The 12052-nt window shown below is 37.3% G+C and overlaps 1 pseudogene; it reads right to left on the bottom strand.

Annotated features, from left to right (window-relative positions):
* Window positions 1–11296: 11296 nt before the first annotated feature.
* On the bottom strand, window positions 11297–11794 carry LOC112825999 (large ribosomal subunit protein eL28 pseudogene; annotated as a pseudogene).
* Window positions 11795–12052: the final 258 nt, after the last annotated feature.

Raw genomic sequence — 12052 nt, 5'->3', positions numbered from 1 at the left:
GGCCCCGCCTCCTCCGGCCACTGGTTCTTACGTCACTTCCACAAGCTCCAGGGTATTCAGCCTCTACTTTGCGGCTAGTTCAATTCCTGGTTGTGGGTGTTTGTTTCGTTGGAACTTGACCTGACTAGAAATCTCCTTTTCTCCTTGCGTTTCCGGCTTCTGGCTCCTGAGCACTTCCTTGTGTCGCAACGGTCAAGGCTCAACTTCGAACTTTGTACCAAAGCCTTATGAGCGGCTTACCTAGAGCCCAAGGCCAGGAGTCATCGGGTATGAGAAGGGGCACTTCGTGTAGTGTGTGCTTAGGTTTTGTTAATACTGCACCGTAAGTGGCAAATAGAGTCAAGGGACTGATTGACGTTTTGAACGTACCCAGAATTTTTTCTCCTCTGGTCTCTAGTTTGCGTTTCTATCTCCGTACTGTCAATATTGTAGAAAAACTTTTTTTTTTTAAAGATTTTATTTATTTATTTCAGAGAGAGAGAGAATGAGAGATAGAAAGCACGAGAGGGAAGAGGGTCAGAGGGAGAAGCAGACTCCCTGCTGAGCAGGAAGCCCGATGTGGGACTCGATCCCGGGACTCCAGGATCATGACCTGAGCCGAAGGCAGTCGCTTAACCAACTGAGCCACCCAGGCGCCCGTAGAAAAACTTTTTAATGGCGATCTACTGGCCTCTTTTTGTTTTGTTTAAAATCAAATCTTCAAATAATTTCGGATGGGTAGTTGTCGTCCAGAGGAAGTAAGAGGGCTAGGGTTTTTCAGGGACACCAGCCTTTCCGATCCAAGCGTGCTGCCGGGAACTGTAGTAGATGGGAAGAGATAGCTACTCAGACACGACTTGGTCTGCATCCTCAAATGCTCCTGTAAAACTCGGTTTTTGTAGTTGGCCTTAAAATCGAATACAAGGGGAAAAAAGATCGGATATAAGGCGTGGTTTAACAAGCGCCTAGTCCTTTGGATAAAATGCCTTTTTTTTTTCTGTGTCTATTTTTATAGCCTATTTTAATTTAACCTAGGAAAATTGTTATATTTTAAAAAATTGTTATTAATGAAAAAATCTTCTTGAGCTATTCATTTTCTTGTTTCCTGAAATCTAGGCCGAACTGGGTTTCAATCTTAGCACTGCTACCTAAATAATTTTGACCTTATTTGCGTCTTAGTCGTTTTTGTAACCAAGTGCCTAACAATATGTTTGGCCCAATGGTCTGCAATCAGTGAATGTTAGTGGAATGACTGAATGACTTCCTAAAGAGCAACTGTATTTTCTATCTCTCTTTCAACCCCTAAAATCAAGCGAATATATTGGTGAAATAATCTTTAAAATTGAACTATAAAGCTATAAAGAAAGCTGTGGAATACTACTCAGCAACAAAAAGGAGCATACTATTGATACACACATATAAAATGAATCTGCAGAAGATTATATGGAATTGAAAAGCCAGTTTCAAAAGCTTTCATATTGTATAATTCCATTTATATAATATTCTAGAAATGACAAAATTATAGCAACAGAGAACAGATTACATGGTTGCCAGGGGCCAGGGAGTAGGGAATGGAATCTTGTGATGGAAAACTTGTATCTTGGTTGTGTCAATGTCAGTATCTTGTTTGTGATATCACATTACAGTTTTGCAAGATGTTACCATTGAGGAGAACTGGGTAAAGGGTATATGTGGTGATTTCTGTATTTTTCACAATTGCATGTGATGCCACAATTACGGGCACTTGATGGATACTTTTTGCCATAGGCATTCTTATAAACCTCTATTAAAAGTAGATCTGAACTCCATTAAGGATATGAACGATCCTGAGAATCAGTACAAATGATTAAAACATTTAAAAATTGACTTCACTAATTAAAACAATGCAGATTAAAACACAAAGAGAAGTCATTGTTCACTTGTCAGGTCAACAAAACTTTATAAAAGAAATGTTCAGTTTTTGCAAAAGGACAGTGGAATAGTATTCTCCTGAACTGGGGATAGTGAAACTCATTCTGAAAAATCATTTGGAAATATTTGTCAAGAGCCAGAAACAAACTTAATGCTCAATAATTGAAAGATGGTTAAATTTGCTAGTATGGTCTTATTACATAACCATCTGAAATATGTTTTGAAAAAAGTTTTAATAGCATGGCAAAATGCTGCTGAGTAATGTATGAAAAAATCAGGATAGAAAATTAGATATATTGTGTGTTCCAAATCATGTTTAAAACAAAGCATATACATTCTTACATATATTCCTAGGGGAAAATAAAAGCTGTTTGATAAATAGCAATATTAATATTATATCAAAAATGTGAATTTGGGGAGATTTTTTTCTTTGTATTTTCTCAATTTTTAAAAATTATCCCCCCCAATTTTTTTAATCTGGCCTATCAGTAGGAAAGATTAATTGATAGCCAGCTTAGTTAAGTTTTATAACAAATGCAGACATTTAGAAAGGGATGAGGATATAAATGTGGGTGGAATCTAGTAAATTGAGTTGAGCTACTTAATTTTTTTCTAGAAATGTATTAAATTATGAAGCTAATATAAGTGGTTACTGGAATTTATCATGCAATTTTTCACCAAATTTGACATCAGGAATCTTATCTTCATTGCAATGTAGCTTTAAAAGTTTGTAAACATTCAGTTGAATGATCTGCTGTTAGTTAAGCAGAATTAACAGGGAGAAACCCTATAACTGGAAGGGATGTTTGTAAAGCAGATGGAACTCCTTCATTTTACAGATGAGAAAGAGGACTTCTAGAGGAATTACATGATTTGCCCAGAGTCACTCACTGAATCAAAGGCATAAGATGAAGAAAATGCAGGTCTCTGGACAACAAAGCTTGTTGTGCTTCTGCCATGGCCCAGTATTGTGTCACTAATCCTACATTTGGGCATGGTTATGAAATCAGTAAAGACGATAGTCAAGTATACTCCGGTAAGATTTATATGTTAATTATCACAGTGAGAGCATTCATTTATATGGCACTTTGCCAGGTAGACTGTTCAATTTACCAGTAAGAGACACGGAGATTATCTACAGTGATGGCCACTTAATATCAGCTTGCTAGAGACCCCATCTACCTACCTTCCAGGTAGCAGGACCTTTTCCTTCCCCATGCCTTGCAAAGTTCCTTTCTCTAGTGGTTTATTCTGATGTCAAATGAAGAGTTTTTCTCATGGATAGTCTGGAGTCAGTGAGCATGCAGTCTGTACCTCTAGTTGTCTTCTGGATTATGAGGTTCCAAATATGAATCTCTTTTTGCTCAGAATTCCTCTACTGGCTACTAATCACTTTTTGTTGTCTTGAGATCAGTTGCTACAATCACGTTTTTCTGGGGGTTAGGAGGTTCTTGCAAGGGGAAGAATTCTGTGCTCTCCATTACCACAGTGGTCCAAGAGTGGACATAAATTCATTCTTTTAATTCAGTGGAGCAGGATACTAGATACAAAGGCTATAACGTATTGATAATGAGATAATAAAATTTACCTGGTGGGTTTATTGTCAGGATAAATGATTAAGCATTTAATCGAGAACTTAGTATAATATTAAAAGCAAGTGCTTGGGGCACCTGGGTGGCTCAGTCTTTAAGTGTCTGCCTTTGGCTCAGGTCATGATCCCAGGGTCCTGGGATCGAGCCCCACATCGGGCTCCCTGCTTGGCAGGAAGCCTGCTTCCCCCTCTCCCACTCCCCCTGCTTGTGTTCCTCCTCTCACTGTGTCTCTCTGTCAAATAAATAAATAAAATCTTTAAAAAGAAAAAAAGCAAGTGCTTAGTATAATATGATTATACTATAATTTCTATAATGTACTATATATACTGTACTAGAATTACTCATAATGCCCTAAATATAATATAAATTTTAGCTTTTTTTTATTGTCCTCAGATTGAAGCAAATGTTCATCAACAAGTTATTTTTTCCTTTGTAGCTATATCTCTAGCATCCTGTGAAAAACGCTAAGTTTTTCAAAATTCTACCTCTTCGACATGCACTCAGTCATACTTCACACCACTGCTTGAAGTCAGGCTCTAAGAAAGTGTGGCCTACAGGGAGGAAAGTATTCTCCATCTCTCAGGCCTTGTCTGTCCCATGATCTGCCTCTTGTCAGGATGATTGAAAGTAAGATTATTCACTGATTTATGGGGAGACCTCAGCCCCTACCAACTAGGAGTATTTGTCTTGGGAAGACAAATAGAACATTCTCTTCATAATATAATAATCCAGTATCATTATGGTTACTAAAGTCTTATATATTCAATCTTAAGTAATATGTGAAAGAACAATAGTCCAGTCCAGGTTTAACTTGACCCAGCATTGCCTAGTTCTTTTGTACATATGTATGTCCATTATAAAGTGAAAATTTAGGTGCGCTAAGGCTGGCTGCAGCAACTTAGTGCTCAACAGTGGCTCAATGATGAACATATTTCCATAAGAATAAGTAACATTTTGCAGGCACATCATAGCTTAATTTCATTCATAAAAACAAAACATTTCTCCAAAAAAAGTCCAAGTGAACCAACTCTGCCTCCAATGCAAACCTTTGTGCTGTTATGCAGTGTTAGCTCTTTAAATCATCTTGATTTTCAGTTTTATTTAATGGGATGACTTTGCTAAAACCTGTTTTATACCCCCCTGCCTCACAGGCACACATTTGTTTTTGTAATAAAAATCATAACTAAATTATATACCATTTGTGCCAGGCATCACTGTAAATGTATATTAGTGCATTTGGATAATAGAATTACCACTATCACTCTCATTTTACAAATGGCTATACTAAAACATAAAGAGGATATTAAAAACTTGAAGAGTTGGGATTTGAAAGCCTAGACACAGAGCCAGTTGTAATCATTGCTATGTTATGCTCTTTTTCTGGGTTGTAGGATTAGGTTCAATCAAATTAAGTATGATATTTCAGTAAGAGATAATAGATATAGTAACTATGTGAAGATCTTAGTAATATAAGAATTAGGAAAAAAATCTAAGGGAGGCCAGTATTTTAACAATTAAAATTATTAAGAGACCTCTTTAAGTATTGAGATAAGTCACTTGGTCATTTTCAGTTTTGTGGGGGAATTTATTAAAACAGTTTGATGTAGTTTCCTTTTTTTTTAAGATTTTATTTATTTATTTGACAGAGAAACAGTGAGAGAGGGAACACAAGCAGAGGGAGTGGGAGAGGGAGAAGCAGGCTTCCCGCAGAGCAGGGAGCCCGACGTGGGGCTCGATCCCAGGTCCCTGGGGTCATGACCTGAGACGAAGGCAGATGCTTAACGACTGAGCCACCCAGGCACCCCTTGATGTAGTTTCCTATAAGTTATGACTAAAAGACAAGTGTCATTTAACTAGGGACACCTATGTAAAGTAAAAGATGGCAATAGCAACTTTAGAATTCAGTAAATAGGAAATTAGTAGAATGATTTAATGAATGAGGCACATTGCAACTTGTATTACAAACAAGCAGCTTTACATAGTTTTATAATATAGTTCATTTAGGGGACAAAGTGAAGTACATTTTTAATCTGTGAATCCATATATTGATTTCTATATTAATTTAGATGATTTCAATTATAAAATATTTTTAATAGCATCTTGGAATTTCTTGAGAAAAGGAGGGGGAGCCACTAGTGCCAGGGTGTACCTTCTGAAATTTGATTTAATAATTCTAGTCTCAGTACTCAGCATGGGTATTTTTTTAAAAAAGCTCCCCAGTAACACTAATGTGCCACCAACGAAGAGAACCACTGTTCAACAGCAGAGGTTGGCAAATACACCTGCAGCTGCCTATTTTTGTAGATGAAGTTTTATTGGAACATGGCCATCCTCATGTATTACGTGTCATCTATGTCTACATTTGTGCTACAATAGTAGAGTAGGTGCTACAAAGACCATATGGTTTACAAAGCCCAAGATACTTTATACCATACAGAAAAATAAATTCATAATGGATAGAAGACCTACATGTGAGACAGGAAATCATCAAAATCCTAGAAGAGAACACAGACAGTGTGACCTCTTTGACATTGGCTGTAGCAACTTCTTACTAGATATGTCTCCTGAGGCAAGGGAAATAAATGCAAAAATAAACTATTGTGACTTTACTAAATAGGGTTTCAAAACCATTTTTTTCTTTATGTAGAATTCTAGGAGGCCGACATCAGGTTGGACATAGGAAACTAAAAAGAAGTCTGAAATAGTACTTTTCATGATCTTTAGGAGGTTGTTTGGTTTGACTTTCAATTGGTTCCTAGGCTTTGGATTTGTTATTTTTAGTTCAGAGTACTTAGTGAATTCTAAAAATTGTGTTGGGACTTTCAGGCAGGGCTGGATTCCTAGATACACATACAGTGTCTGTCACATAGCCTGTACTTGCCAATGAACAAGTGTTTACAATGGACTTCTTTATAATTTGTGAGCTCATGATGGTTAGATCTATGCTTCTAGGGCTGGCTCCAAATCAGTGGCTCAGTGATTACAGGGAACGTCAGCCCATGTTTGCCAGTTCATATAATGTATTTTTCTCAGCAAAATAAATTCTCACTGTTGTGGATAGTAGCTTATACAATACAGAATATTTTACTTACTATTTGTAATGACATAATAAACATGAAAAGTACTATTCTAAAACAATATATACATTCATTCATGGATCTATGGAGCAATATTAATATTCTAAAAGGAATACTAGATAGGAGATAAATTGAGTTAACCTTTAACTATGTTATATTTGAAATTTACACAATGTAAAATATGAAAGTCAGAGCTTGTTCAGATTTTTGTCCGTAGAGGAAAATATTTTCAAATGCAGATTTTAAACTATCATTGACTCTCTGTGGAAGGCTGGATTTTTCCATACTTTTTCTTTCAAATCTTGAGAACAACTGAATATCTGATAGCTATCAGACCAAAAGATACAGTCTTTATTCCAAAGTCAAATTGTTTGGTTTACTTCTGTTCTCTTTTTTGCAGGTCTTCTAATTGGTATAAATTGTATTTCTTGTAACCAGATTAAAAGACTTCTAGAACTCATCAGGGAAATACAAATCAAAACTACAATGAGATACCACCTTACACCAGTCAGGATGGCTAAAATTAACAAGTCAGGAAATGACAGATGTTGGCGAGGATGCAGAGAAAGGGGAACCCACCTACACTGTTGGTGGGAATGTAAGCTGGTGCAGCCACTCTGGAAAACAGTATGGAGGTTCCTCAAAAAGTTAAAAATAGAGCTACCCTAAGATCCAGCAATTACACTACTAGGGATTTACCCCAAAGATATAAATGTAGTGATCGAAAGGGGCACCTGCACCCCAATGTTTATGGCAGCAATGTCCACAATAGCCAAACTATGGAAGGAGCTGGTGTCCATTGACAGAAGAATCGATAAAGAAGATGTGGTGTATATATACAATGGAATACTACTCAGCCATCAAAAAATTGAAATCTTGCCATTTGCAACTACGTGGACAGAACTAGGGGGTATTATGCTAAGTGAAATAAGTCAATCAGAGAAAGACAATTATCATATGATCTCACTCATGTGGAATTTAAGAAACAAAACAGAGTATCATAGTGGAAGAGAGGAAAAAATAAAATAAGATAAAATCAGAGAGGGAGACAAACCATAATAGACTCTTAATCATAGGAAACATACTGAGGGTTGCTGGAGGGGGGATGGGGTAACTGAGTGATGGACATTAAGGAGGGCATATGATGTAATGAGCACTGGGTATTATATAAGATTGATGAATCACCTCTATCTCTGAAACTAATAATACATTATATGTTAATTGAATTTAAATTAAAAGAAAAGACTTCAAAAAAAAAAGAAAAGACTTCTAGAACTATTTACACTAAAAATTAGCAGCCAATCGCCTCATTTCATAGCAAGGAAACCACAACCCAGAGAAGTTAGGAAGTAGAGTTAGAACTAAATTCAGAAGTCCAAATTAAGAATGTTAATCCTGACTTCCTTAAATAATTCAGTTGCTAATTCTTATTGAAAACTGTTTTGAGGGGCGCCTAGGTGGCTCAGTCCTTAAGCATCTGCCTTCTGCTCAGGTCATGATCCCAGGGTCCTGGGATTAAGCCCCCGCATGGGGCTCCCTGCTCAGTGGGAAGCCTGCTTCTCCCTCTCACACTCCCCTTGCTTGTGTTCCCTCTTTCGCTGTCTCTCGCTCTGTCAAATAAATAAATAAAATCTTAAAAAAAAAACAAAACTATTTTGAAATGTTGGATTGATCTAATTCTTTCCAAGTCCACTGTTAATTTCTCAATCCAAGCATTTAATACTCCTAGATATCTATGGTATTTTATTTATTGATAGATTATTTATTTGAGAGAGAGAGTGTGTGTGGGGAGGGGCAGAGGGAAAGGAAGAGAGAGAGCCTAAGCAGACTCCTGCAGAGCAGGGAGCCTAGTGCAGGGCTTGATCTCACAACTCTGAGATCATGACCTGAGCTAAAATCGAGAGTCAGCCGCTTAACTGACTGAGCCACCTCGGTATCCCGATATCTACAGTATTTTAAGTTGGACTTTGTGCATCTAGTTTCTTTTTACTCCAATTCATCTTGTTTTTGTTTCTGAATTTATTTATTCTCTACTAAGTATGCCAAGTAGTCTTTAACAATTTTTTAAGTGATTATGAAATATTTTATCTTTATAATGTAATATTATCTTAGATAAAGAAATACACTCTGGGAGGGAGACCTATGCTCAAGGAGTTTACTGGGACATGCTCTTGGGGTCAACACCTTTAAGGGGAGTGAAGAAAGTCTTGGGGAGAGGGTCTCTTAGGTTGCTTCTGTATCTTGGCTATTGTAAATAATGGTGCAGTAAACATAGGGGTGCATATATCTTCAAATTAGTGTTTTCATTTTCTTTGGGTAAATACCCAGTGATGGGATTACTGGATCATCTGTTATTTTTATTTTCAATAAATTTGAAATTTGAGGAAGCTCAATTCTTTTTTGCAGTGGTTGCACCAATTTATATTCCCATCAACAGTGCACAGAAATTACCTTTTCTCCACATTCTCACCAACACTTTTTATTTCTTGTCTTCTTGATTTTAGCCATTCTGACAGGTGTGAGGTGATATCTCACTGTGGTTTTAATTTGCTTTTTTCTGATGGTGAGTGATGTTGAGCATCTTTTCAATGTGTCTGTTGGCCATCTGGGTTTCTTCTTTGGAAAAACGTCGATTCAGGTCCTGGGCATTTTTAACTTGTTTGTTTTTGTGTGTATGTTGAGTTGAATAAGTTCTTTATATATTTTGGATATTAACCCCTTATCAGACAGATCATTTGCAAATATTTTCTATTCAGTAGGTTGCCTTTTTTAAACTGATGGTTTCCTCCACTGAGCAAAAGCTGTTTAGTTTGATATAGTCCCAATAGTTTATGTTTGCTTTTGTTTCCCTTGCCTTAGGAGACATATCTAGAAAAATATTGCTATGGCTGATGTCAGAGAAATCACTGCCTGTGTTCTTTTCTAGGATTTTTATGGTTTCAGGTCTCACATTTAGATCTTTAATCCATTTTGAGTTTATTTTTATCTATAGTGTGAGAAAGTGGTCAGTTTCATTCTTTTGCATGTAACTGTCCAGTTTTCCTAACACCATTTGTTGAAGACACTGTCTTTTCCCCATTGTATATTCTTGCCTCCTTTGTCACAGATTGACAGTATAATTTTGGGTTTATTTCTGGGTTGTCTATTCTGTTCCATTGATTTATGTGTCTGTGTTTGTGCCAGTACCATACTGTTTTGATTACTACAGTTTTGAATGGGTAAAGAAGATATAATATGTGTGTGTATATATATCACATACATATGTGTATATATACACCCAATGGAATATTAAGCAACCTTAAAAAAGGATGAGATCAGGCCATTTGTGACAATGTGGATGGACCTAGAGGGTATTATGCTGAGTGAAGTAAGTCATACTGAGAAAGACAAATACTGTATGATTTCACTTATATGTGGAATCTAAAAAAAAATAAATAAAAAGCAGAATCACACGTTTAAACATAGAGAACAAACTAATGGTTGGCAGTGGAGGGGGAGGTTGGGAGATGGACAGAATGGGTGAAGGGGAGTTGGAGAATACAGGTTTCCAGTTATGGAATGAATAAGTCACAGGAATAAAAGGCACAGCATAAGTCAATGATATTATGCTAACATTGTATGGTGACATATGGTAGCTTCTCTTGTGGTGAACAAAACATAATGTTTAAACTTTTTGAATCACTATGTTGTACACCTGAATCTAATGTAATGTTGTATGTCAACAACACTAAAATTAAAAAAAAATCATTTAAAAAAATCTTACAGACTTTACAAAAAAAAAAAAAAAGACTAAAGAGAGGGAAGAGTTAAGTAGCTCTGGAGACCAGGCCTTGTACTTATATACCTACCAGTCATGGGATGCAGGCTTATTCTAGGGAAAGGGCAAGGCCTTGGGTGAGGTGACTCTCTTTGGTTAAGGACAAGTCCTGAGAGAACTCAACTGGAAACTGTCAACTGCCCAATTTTACTCGAATGCCCTGGGTCTGAACAGAGATCTAGGCAGCACACCACAGGATCTACTAAAATATATATGTGTGTGTATAACATATGAATGAGACATACAGAATAAAACAGCCAGTATGTTGGAAAGAATAATGCAACTGCCAAAAGGTCCATGTCCTAATCCCTGGAACATGTGAATATCTTACCTTACATGGCAGCAGAGACTTTGCAGATATGATTAACTTAAAGATTTTGAGATGGGTTTATTATCCTGGATGATATGTGAGCCTAATGTAATCATAAGGGAAGGTCAGAATCAGAGATCTGTTGATGAAAGCGGGGATTGGAGCAATGTGTCAGCAACCAAGCAATGCAATAGACTCTAGATGACGGAAAAGCCAAAAAATATACTCTCTCCTAGATCCTAGAAAGATCTTTGCCTACAATTTGATTTTTGCCCCATAAGGCCCATTTCAAATTTCTGAGCTTGAAATCTGTAGGGTAGTAAATTTGTATTGTTTTAAACTACTAACTTTGTGGTAATCTGTTACAGTGACAATGAGAACTAATGTGCCTGGGTATCAGAACCCCAGGTTAAGCAATAGAACATTAACCATGCCTCTGAGAACACCTGTATGCCTTTCTCCAGTCGCATTCCTCTCCCTTTCTACCAAAGGTAACAACTATTCTGAATATTAATTTTATCATTTCCTTACTTTTCATCATAGTTTTACCATATATATTATATACCATTAGTATTTATCTATTAATATATATATATATATATATTTTATTTTTTTTGAGGAGGCTGACATCTTTATTGCTTTAGAGGCAGGGGCAGGTGCTCAGGAGCTCTTGGTGGGGCGGGCCCGCTTCCTCTTCACCATCACAGGCTTCTGGCTGCGCAGGATGGCGCTGGCTCTGCGAATGGCAGCCATGCGCAGATCTGGGCGGTACTTGTTCTTGCGGATCATGTGCCGGATGCTGCTGAGGGTGGCCCGGGCATTCTTGTTAATGGTGGTTCGAACGTAGGAGGTGGCGGGTTTCCGCTGGCCGGATCGCCGCTTCATGACCACCACCACGCCTTTCCCGTCGGCCGCCGGCTCCACGCCCACGGTCTTGCGGTGAATCAGCCAGTTGTAGCGGAACGAGTTGCGAGCCTTCAGGTTGTTGGGCTCAGTGCTGTAGGTCTGCTTGTTCCTCTTGATCAGGAAGCTGGAGCAGTTCCGCACGACCATCCACTGCAGGTGGGCGGACATGGCTGCGGCTCCTCTCGCTACGGCAGCCGGAGACGGAAAGCTATCTATTAATATGTTATTAACAAGTATTATAAATATTAATATATATTACATATTAGTATATGTTTCTAATGGTATATTGTTGAGGGTTTATGTTTTATAGTATTCTGAAATTGCTCTATCATTCAACATTGTGTTTTTGAGATTAAGCAATATGAATGTGTGAAGCTATGGTTCATTTTTTTACTGCTGTTAATATTCTAGTTTTATGAGTATATGGTAATTTAACTATCCTCCTGTTGGACATTAATCT

This window comes from Callorhinus ursinus, unplaced genomic scaffold, assembly GCF_003265705.2.
Source record: "Callorhinus ursinus isolate GAN/ISIS: 27379988/994484 unplaced genomic scaffold, GSC_fseal_2.0 scaffold4, whole genome shotgun sequence".
Lineage (NCBI taxonomy): Eukaryota > Metazoa > Chordata > Mammalia > Carnivora > Otariidae > Callorhinus > Callorhinus ursinus.
This window is presented reverse-complemented; position numbering and strand designations above follow the sequence as displayed.